This window comes from Capricornis sumatraensis, chromosome 7, assembly GCF_032405125.1.
Source record: "Capricornis sumatraensis isolate serow.1 chromosome 7, serow.2, whole genome shotgun sequence".
Classification (NCBI taxonomy): domain Eukaryota; kingdom Metazoa; phylum Chordata; class Mammalia; order Artiodactyla; family Bovidae; genus Capricornis; species Capricornis sumatraensis.
In genome coordinates, this window is record NC_091075.1 from 64926958 (window position 1) to 64937123 (window position 10166).

Below are 10166 nucleotides of genomic sequence, written 5' to 3' on the forward strand. Positions count from 1 at the left end.
ACCACCTGACCTGCCTCTTGAGAAACCTGTATGCAGGTCAGGAAGCAACAGTTAGAACTGGACATGGAACAATAGACTGGTTCCAAATAGGGAAAAGAGTATGTCAAGGATGTATATTGTCACCCTGCTTATTTAACTTCTATGCAGAGTACATCATCAGAAATGCTGGGCTGGAAGAAGCACAAGCTGGAATCAAGATTGCTGGGAGAAATACCAATAACCTCAGATATGCAGATGACACCACCCTTATGGCAGAAAGTGAAGAGGAACTAAAAAGCCTCTTGATGAAAGTGAAAGAGGAGGGTGAAAAAGTTGGCTTAAAGCTCAACATTCAGAAAACTAAGATTGGCGGCGGCATAGGGACGGTACACTTGCCGGGCTACTACAGCACTATGGTGTCAGTTGGTGCAGCCCAGAACACTTCAGTTCTGCCCTGGAAGGATATATTTAATAATTGATTGGTGTGTCCCTTGAATACAAGAAAATGGAAGCTGAACAGCCAGAAGAAACCTTTCCCAATGCGGAAACCAATGTCGAATTCGGTAAACACCCTGCTGAAGATATGGAGGAGGAACGAGCTTTTAAAAGCTCTAGAAACACTGATGAGATGGTTGAATTATGCATTCTGCTTCAGAGCAAGAATGCTGGGGCAGTGATTGGAAAAGGAGGCAAGAATATTAAGGCTCTCCGTACAGACTACAATGCCAGTGTTTCAGTCCCAGACAGCAGTGGCCCCAAGCGCATATTGAGTATCAGTGCTGATATTGAAATGATTGGAGAAATTCTGAAGAAAATCATCCCTACCTTGGAAGAGGGCCTGCAGTTGCCATCACCCACTGCAATCTGATGCTGTAGAATGCTTAACTTAAAACACTATAAAGGAAGCGACTTTGACTGCGAGTTGAGACTTGATTCATCAGAGTCTGGCAGGAGGAATTATTGGAGTCAAAGGTGCTAAAATCAAAGAACTTCGAGAGAACACTCAGACAACAATCAAGCTTTTCCAGAAATGTTGTCCTCAATCTACCAACAGAGTTGTTCTTATCGGAGGAAAACGTGATAGGTTTGTAGAGTGCATAAAGATCATCCTTGATATTATATGAGAGTCTCCCATCAAAGGATGCACTCAGCCTTATGATCCCAATTTTTATGATGAAACCTATGATTATGGTGGTTTTACAATGATGTTTGATGACCACCGTGGACATCCTGTGGGATTTCCCAGGCGGGGAAGAGATGATTTTGACAGAATGCCACCTGGTCGAGGTGGGCGTCCCATGCCTCCCTCCAGAAGAGATTATGATGATATGAGCTCTTGTCAAGGAATTCCTCCACCCTCTCCTGGACGAGGCGGCCAGGGAGATAGTAGAGCTCGGAATCTTCCTCTTCCACCACCACCACCACCTAGAGGAGGAGATCTAATGGCCTATGACAGAAGAGGAAGACCTGGAGACCGTTATGACGGCATGGTTGGTTTCAGTGCTGATGAAACCTGGGACTCTGCAGTAGATACATGGAGCCCATCAGAGTTCATAAGCAGATGGCTTATGAACCACAGGGTGGCTCTGGATATGATTATTCCTTTGCAGGGGGTTGTGGCTCATATGGTGACCTTGGTGGACCTATTATTAGTACAAAAGTAACTATTCCCAAAGATTTAGCTGGATCTATTATTGGCAAAGGTGGTCAGTGGATTAAACAAATCCATCATGAATCAGGAGCTTCGATCAAAATTGATGAGCCTTTAAAAGGATCTGAAGATCGGATCATTACCATTCCAGGAACACAGGACCAGATACAGAATGCACAGTATTTGCTGCAGAACAGTGTGAAGCAGTATGGAGATGTTGAAAGATTCTAATGCAAGATACTTTTTCTTTTTTATAGTGTGAAGCAGTATTCTGGAAAGTTTCTCCAAGGCTAGTGAAGAACTGAAGGAGTCCTGCATCTTTTTTTTTTTTTTTTAATCTGCTTCTGTTTAAATAGCCAACATTCCTATGCTTCATAGGTGTTCTGCATTTGAGGTGTAGTGAAATCTTTCCTGTTCACCAGATGTAATGTTTTAGTTCTTTACAAACAGGGTGGGGGTGGGGGAGGGTATGCAAAAACTAACATTGAAATTTTGAAGCAGCAGCAGAGTGAGTGAATTTTAATTTTTGTTCATTGTTGGTGGTTTAAAGAAGTCCCCCCATGTAATTATTATGAACACTTTGCCTTGTGGTCACTGTAACATTTGGGGTGGTGGGACAGGGAGGGAAAGTAACAGTAGTCCATATGCCCCTGGCATTTATTCAGAGCAGTGTGCAGAATGTAATGCTCTTTTGTAAGAAAAGTTTTATGATTTTAAAAATAAATTTGGTGAATCGGACAAAAAAAAGAAGAAAACTAAGATCATGGTATCTGGTCCTATCACTTCATGGCAAATAGATGGGGAAACAGTGGAAATAGTGTCAGACTTTATTTTTGGGGGCTCCAAAATCACTGCAGATGGTGACTGCAGCCATGAAATTAAAAGACGCTTTCTCCTTAGAAGGAAAGTTATGACCAGCCTAGACAGCATATTAAAAAGCAGAGAGTTTACTTTGCCAACAAAGGTCCGTCTAGTCAAGGCTATGGTTTTTCCAGTAGTCATGATGGATGTGAGAGTTGGACTGTGAAGAAAGCTGAGCATCGGAGAATTGCTGCTTTTGAACTGTGGTGTTGGAGAAGACTCTTGAGAGTCACTTGAACTGCAAGGAGATCCAACCAGTCCATCCTAAAGGGGATCCAATCTGGGTGTTCATTGGAAGGACTGATGCTGAGGCTGAAACTCCAATACTTTGGCCACCTCATATGAAGAACTGGCTCACTGAAAAAGACCCTGATGCTGGGAGGGATTGGGGGCAGCAGGAGAAGGGGGCGACAGAGGATGAGATGGCTAGATGGCATCGCCAACTCTATGTACATGAGTTTGGGTAAACTCCAGGAGTTTGTGATGGACAGGAAGGCCTGGCGTGCTGCGATTCATGGGGTCATATATATATGTTTTAAATTTGTCCTAATTAAAATTTGTCTTTTGAACCTCCCAGGTGGCTCAGTGGCAAAGAATCTGTCAGTTCAGGAGACATAGGACCTGGGTTCAATCCCTGGTTTGGGACGATCTCCTCAAGAAGGGAATGGCACCTCAGTCCAATATTCTTGCTGGCAGAATTTTATGGACAGAGGAGCCTGGTGGGCTGCAGCCCATGGGGTCGCAAAGAGTTGGATACAATTGAGTGACTAACATTTAGCCTATTTAGATATTTTAGAATAAGCACACAAAATTTCACATCACATTTTTTAAAGAGGCTAATGTAAACAGAAACAAGATAGTATGGCAATTTCACAGTCCAGTTTAGAATTAAGATCATGAAAAACTAATGTGTTAAGCTTATCTTATTTATAAAATAACCTAATGATGATGAATATTACAGTAATTGTCATGAGACCAAGCCAAATGCTTAAACTAGTATTTTTTTCTAGAGGCAGTTATCTGATTCTAATAATCTGTTTCCTAGATACATACAGGAATACTATCAGTGTGTAAACATAACTCAAATCTGCCTGCCTGCTTATGTGCTAAGAATATAATGGAGTCTGCATTGTAATATTTACTTCCTACTGCTATCTTATGTTGTATCCACATCATCCATTATCACATAGAGAGTTATCATTATCATCTAGCAAGTCTGGGGGGAGTTGTTAATCTTTGATTCCTTCCTAGTCTATTTAGTGATGGACCTACAACTAAATTAAAATTGCCTTTTCTGTAGCAACCTCTTAATCTCTTCCTTTGGCAGCCATTTATTGAACTAGCATAAAGATGTGTACTTCTGCATTAATAATATACCCCTGCTTTGTCTATTGTGGGACTTGTATTTTAAACAAACAAGCATCATGGCCTGCATTTTTCTAGTATGATTGTAAAGAATGGCAGTCATGGTTACAGGAGACAGTGCAGAGGATACACTAAGCCTATATCTGAGCATTTTATTAGTTGCTTAAATCACATTAACTACATTTCAGTGACTGAATGCTATTCTTCTATTAGTTCTGTTTACTCTTTTCTCATTCAAATAATAGACATTAAAAACAGAAATACTGCACATACCCATTTTTGACTTTACAATTACATTCTGAATTTCTCCACTGTACATTTCTAGAATAAAAAGGGGGGACTTAGAGTGAGGATATTTTCAGTAAAATCATTTATTAATTCAAAAATTATTCATCATTGTGGAATTTTCTAGACATTTGTATAACTAATCCTCATCACATTCTAATAAAATTAGCATTAATTTTGCATTTTATAGTTGAATATATAGAAATGAAGAAAGATGAAATATGGACCAGAGACCATATAAGAAACAACTTAAAACCAATGGTTTTGTCATCAACAAAATCATTCAGTTAATGAGGGCTGTTACAAACATAGATAGGGGAGAAAAAAGTAGAGAGAACAGTCAACCCTCCTAGATACAGTCTTCAAAATGGTATCTATTCAATGATCATTACAATTGAAATTATGGAAATAAATCAGTTTGAACTTAACTGACCATATTTGTTGGCATCTCAGGATTATTTTCACTCTCTTCTCTGTTGTTGTTGCTGCTCAATCACTAAGTCGCGTCCAGCTCCTTACAATCCCATGAATTGCAGCACACCAGGCTTCCCTGCGGAGAAGACAATGGCAATCCACTCCAGCACTCTTGCCTGGAAAATCCCATGGACGGAGGAGCCTGGTAGGCTGCAGTCCACGGCGTCGCTAAGAGTCAGACACAACTAAGCGACTTCACTTTCACTTTTCACTTTCATGCATTGGAGAAGGAAATGGCAACCCACTCCAGTGTTCTTGCCTGGAGAATCCCAGGGACGGGGGAGCCTGGTGGGCCGCTGTCTGTGGGGTCGCACAGAGTCGGACATGACTGAGTGACTTAGCAGCAGCAGCAGCAACAGCAGGCTTCCCTAACCTTCCTTATCACGTGGAGTTTGTTCAGATTCATAGCCACTGAGTTGGTGATGCCGTCCAACCCTCTCATCCTCTGTCGCCCCCTCCTGCTTTTGAACTTTCCCAACATCAGGGTATTTTTCAGTGAGTGGATTCTTGGCATCAGGTGCCAAAGTACTGGAGCTTCAGCTTCAGCATCAGTTCTTCCAATGAATATTCAGGATTGATTTTGCTTAGGACTGAATGGTTTGATCTCCTTGCAATCCAAGGGACTCTGAAGAGTCTTCTCCAGCACCACAATTCGAAAGCGTCAGTTCTTTGGCACTTAGCCTTCTTTATGTTCCAACCCTCACACGTGTATATGACTACTGGAAAAATTATAGCTTTGACTATACAGACCTTTGTCAGCAAAGTGAGGCTGTGCTTTTTAATATGCTGTCTAGGTTTGTCATAGCTTTTCTTTCAAGAAGCAAGTGTCTTTTATTTTCATGGCTGCAGTTACTGTCTGCAGTGATTTTAGAGCCCAAGAAAATAAAATATTTCACTATTTCCACTTTTCCCCTTCTATTTGCCATGCAGTGCTGGGACCAGATGGCGTGACCTTAGTCTTCTGAATGTTGAGTTTTAAGCCAACTGTTTTACTCTCCTCCTTCACTTTCATCAAGAGGCTCTTTAGTTCTTCTTCACTTTCTGCCATAAGGGTGGTATCTGCATATATGAGGTTATCGATATTTCTCCTGGCAATCTTGATTCCAACTTGTGTTTCATCCAGCCTGGCATTTCACATGATGTACTCTGCATGTAAGTTAAATAAGCAAGGTGACAATATACAGCCCTGACATACTCCTTTCCCAATTTGGAATCAGTCTGTTGTTCCATGTCCAGTTCTAATTGTTGCTTCTTGACCTGTATACAGATTTCTCAAGAAGCAGTTAAGGTGGTCTGGTATTCCTAACTCTTTAAGAATTTTCCACAGTTTGTTGTGATCCACACAGCCAAAGGCTTTGGCGTGGTCAATAAAGCAGAAGTAGATATTTTTCTGGAACTCTGTTGCTTTTCGATGATCCAGTGGATGTTGGCAATTTAATCTCTGATCCCTTTGCCTTTTCTAAATCTTGCTTGTACATCTGGAATATCTCAGTTCACTTACTGCTGGAACCTAGCTTAGAGGATTTTGAACATTCCCTTGGCAGTATGTGAAATGAGTACAATTGTGCAGTAGTTTGAACATTCTTTGGCATTGCCTTTCTTTGGGATTAGAATAAAAACTGACTTTTCCAGTCCGATGGCCACTGATGAGCTTTCCAAATTTGCTAACATTGATTGCAGCACTCTAGCACTTTTAGGAGTTGAAATAGCTCAGCTGAAATCTATCACATCCACTAGCTTTGTTTGTGATAATATTCCTAAGGGCCACTTGACTTCACATTGGAGAATGTCTGGCTCCAGGTGAATGACCACACCATCACAGTTATCCGGGTTATTAAGACCTTTCTGTATAGTTCTTCCATATATTCTTGCCTCCTCTTCTTAACCTCTTCTGCTTCTGTTAAGTCCTTGCCATTTCTGTCCTTTATTGTGCCCATCTCTGCATGAAATATTCCCTTGGTATTTACAATTTTCTTGAAGAGATCTAGTCTTTTCCATTCTATTGTTTTCCTCTATTTCTTTGCACCGTTCATTAAAGAAGGCTCTCTTATCTCTCCTTGCTATTCTCTGCTTTCTTTGAGGTATTCTTCCCGTTTCTCCTTTGTCTTTCACTTCTTTTCTCTGCTATTTGTAAGGTCTCCTCAGACAACCATTCTGCCTTCTTGCATTTCTTTTTCTTGGAGATGGCTTTGGTCACTACCTCCTGTACAATGTTGTGAACCTCCATACATAGCTTTTTAGGCACTCTGTCTACCAGATTTTATCCTGTGAATTTTTTTCCAACTTCCACTATATTATCATAAGGGATTTGATTTAGGTCATATCTCAATGACCTAGTAGTTTTCCATATTCTTCAATTTAAACCTGAATTTTGCAATGAGAAACTCACGATCTGAGCCACAGTCAGTTCCAGGTCTTGGTTTTGCTGACTGTATAGAGCTTCTCCATCTTAGGTTGCAAATAATATAATCTATCTGATTTTGGTATAGACCATCTGGTAATGTCCATGTGTAGAGTTATCTCTTACCTTGCATGTCCAGAGTGTTCTCTTCTCTGTACTCATCCATGTTGTGGGAACTGGACATGTGGAAGCTGTATTTTGAAACTTTCTTGTCAGAAAGATTCCTTCTTATGTTTGATTATGAGATGATTCAGGTAAGATATGAAAGGAAGAAGAAAAGCAGCATTTTGGGGCCATTAACAGGTCTCCAGAAACATGAGATTTTGATAGTGATTTTGGACATTCTCCTGAAAATCCACCCATTAGGATATGCAGGCAGCAGAACTGTTCAAAAGTGCTAACAGGTAGCTGCCGGTTTCCCCATCCTTCCAATAATTTTATAAGCACTCATTTTATTTTAAAATTCTTTCCTTTTTGAAATCTCTCCAGTTATTTTTTTTTCCTGACCAAATTCGTTTATACACACAGTGAGACATTTCATTAAAATTGTCAACCGATGTTTTCTTTTCTGTAGCATCACCTTTACAAAGCTGAGTCCTTGCCTCCCGCCCCGCCCCCTTTCACCCACCGCCAAGCTTCCTTTTAATGTTAGAAGCTAGTCAGGTCTCAATTAAGATACTTATTTGAAATTCATCTCTGTTTCCTCATTTAAAGCCAGAGTTCTGAAAGCATAGTGTTCATTTAACCTGTCCTTTCCTAATGATTTGAAGCCCTTAATTGTCTGGTCATGTGTAACACAATGTTACATACTGATTTGATAGATTAACTAGACCCATGCATATCCACTATCCGCTAGACAGAATATTAAACAAAATGTCAGCCCTGGGTCTATCCAGTTTCTAATAACTTTTGGGCAGAAATATTTAATTGTAGATACCCAGAATATTATCAATTAATCTAAATGGAGTATGAAGGTAATAATATATTAGCATTATAGGATTTAGATATTATTGCTGTCATTGAAAATATGAAGCACCATTTGAGGTTATTGATCTTGAAAAAGTAATGACTATATGTGGTTTTGTAACTTTCCTGAAGTTTACTTTATTGCAGTGCACTGAGAATAGAAATCCCAAAATAGCTTTTTAGAATAACCTCTTCTAAAAGAAAAGAGAGATATGAATCATAAAAAAAACTCTTCTTTGTAAAAGTTACAGTTTCTCCTATTGATCTTTCTGACTATTTTCAGCTAAGAAGTGCAAGGAGTTGAAAATGAGTTCTGGAACCATATAGTGCACCCTAGCATAAACTATCCCCAAAACAGACATTTGGGTAAAAATGAAACAAAATAAAACACAGCTAAAAAACAGTAACAAAAAAATACCACACAGCAGAGTTTAAAAATCAAAGTTGTTTATAGATCTTATTCCTCTCAGCAAAATATTAAGACCTGATCAATTTCAAGTCTTTCCACTGATAAGTTCAAATTTCACTTTCCTGGTTAGTGAATTTAAAAAAGAAATATTCACTAAAGTTAGCTCCAAATCCCAAAGGCAACTTCAAAAAAACATCCAACTTGGTGCTGTCTAAATTATCTGTATTTGCTTTAAGTGTTTCACAAAAGGAAGATTTTTATTTAGATTTTATAAGAACAAATAGAATTTAGACAAAAAAGTAAAACTCTGTTGGTTTCTTTTTTTTTTTAGCTAAAATACTCAGCAGTAATTGTAAGCCTGTTGACTTTGCTGGACACTTGCAGCCCTCCAGCTGTTTTATGTGATTCATCTCATATAATACTCATGGCAGACCTGTAAATTACTAATAATATAATGACCAATTCAAAGAAAACAAGTTATAGAGAGAAAAATTACTTGCTCAAGTTCACACATCTATTAAGAAAATGCAGAAATATAAACTAGGGAATATGGCAGAGTTTCCATTATGAAGGATTACAATATATTGCTATTCATTTTATTTGTGATATCAGGCAGTCTTCTCCTCATTTGCAGTTAGTGGAGAATCAGTGATAACCTGTTATCAATCCAGTAAAGATTTATTGAACATCTACTAAGTTTCAGATATTTTACCAGATATTGATAATAAAATCTGAAGGTTTATTGTCCAATTCTAGCAGATATCTATGTCAACTCATTTTGGGAAGTTATGATTATAACTTCCACATTATGGACTCATAAAGTGTGACCTGCTTCCTAGAAATATTTGATTTTCTAGCCAGATACCTCTTCCAGTCCATGTCTCATTACTTCCCTCTGGTTCTATCTAATTGGTCCAGGGTCAGGAAGTTGATATACCCAAGCCACTCAATAACATTCTCTAGAAATATAAACTTAGAATTGGATGTTCTGACTCATTACTGAAAGAGATGATATATAGACGCATTAGACCTTGGTGGCCCTATTTTCTTGCCATTATTCTGTAAAATAGCTTGTCTGAAGATGAAAGAAGCAGCAGACCAGCAGTGAGAAGCAACATGAAACGCAGAGAGACGTGGTGGCTTACTTTCAATTGTTTCTGAGCTGCACCTACATCTCTGTCCTTGAAGCACTATTGCATTGTATAAAAAGGTTTTCCTTGTTGCTTAAACCATTTCAAGTTGGATTTCTGTTACTGTCAATCCAAAAGGTTCTAGCTATAACAGCGGAGAGAATATGACTTTTCAAGCCACAATTACCTGTACTACTGAAGTACTTTACCCAGTTTGTGTTTCTGATAGAATTTAAACACCTGGAAGTATAGAGAAATTTTTTTAAAATTCAAAATGCTTCCCTGGTAGCTCAGTCGGTAAAGAATCTGCCTCCAGTGCAGAAGACCCAGGTTAGATCCAAGGGACAGGAAGATCCCCTGGATAAAGAACCCATTCCAGTATTGTTACCTGGAAAATCCTAGGGACAGAGGAGCCTGGCAGGCTACAGTCCATGGGGTTGCAAGAGTCAGACACAACTTTGCGACTAAACCACCATGACTAATGGCTTTTAATCAAATCTCTTAGAATTTCCTGCAAAGATATTCAAGCCTGGGACCCAATCTATTATGTTTCTCCACTTCATCTACTTCTGGTCCCTATTACTTATTTAAACTCCAGCTAAGATAACTAGTCCACATCACCAGATATCATTCTTCTCAACTGAG

General features: G+C 39.2%; 1 pseudogene; it reads left to right on the forward strand.

Annotated features, from left to right (window-relative positions):
- The first annotated feature begins 356 nt into the window (after nucleotides 1-356).
- LOC138082341 (heterogeneous nuclear ribonucleoprotein K pseudogene) lies at nucleotides 357-1876 on the forward strand (annotated as a pseudogene).
- The last annotated feature ends 8290 nt before the right edge of the window (nucleotides 1877-10166 follow it).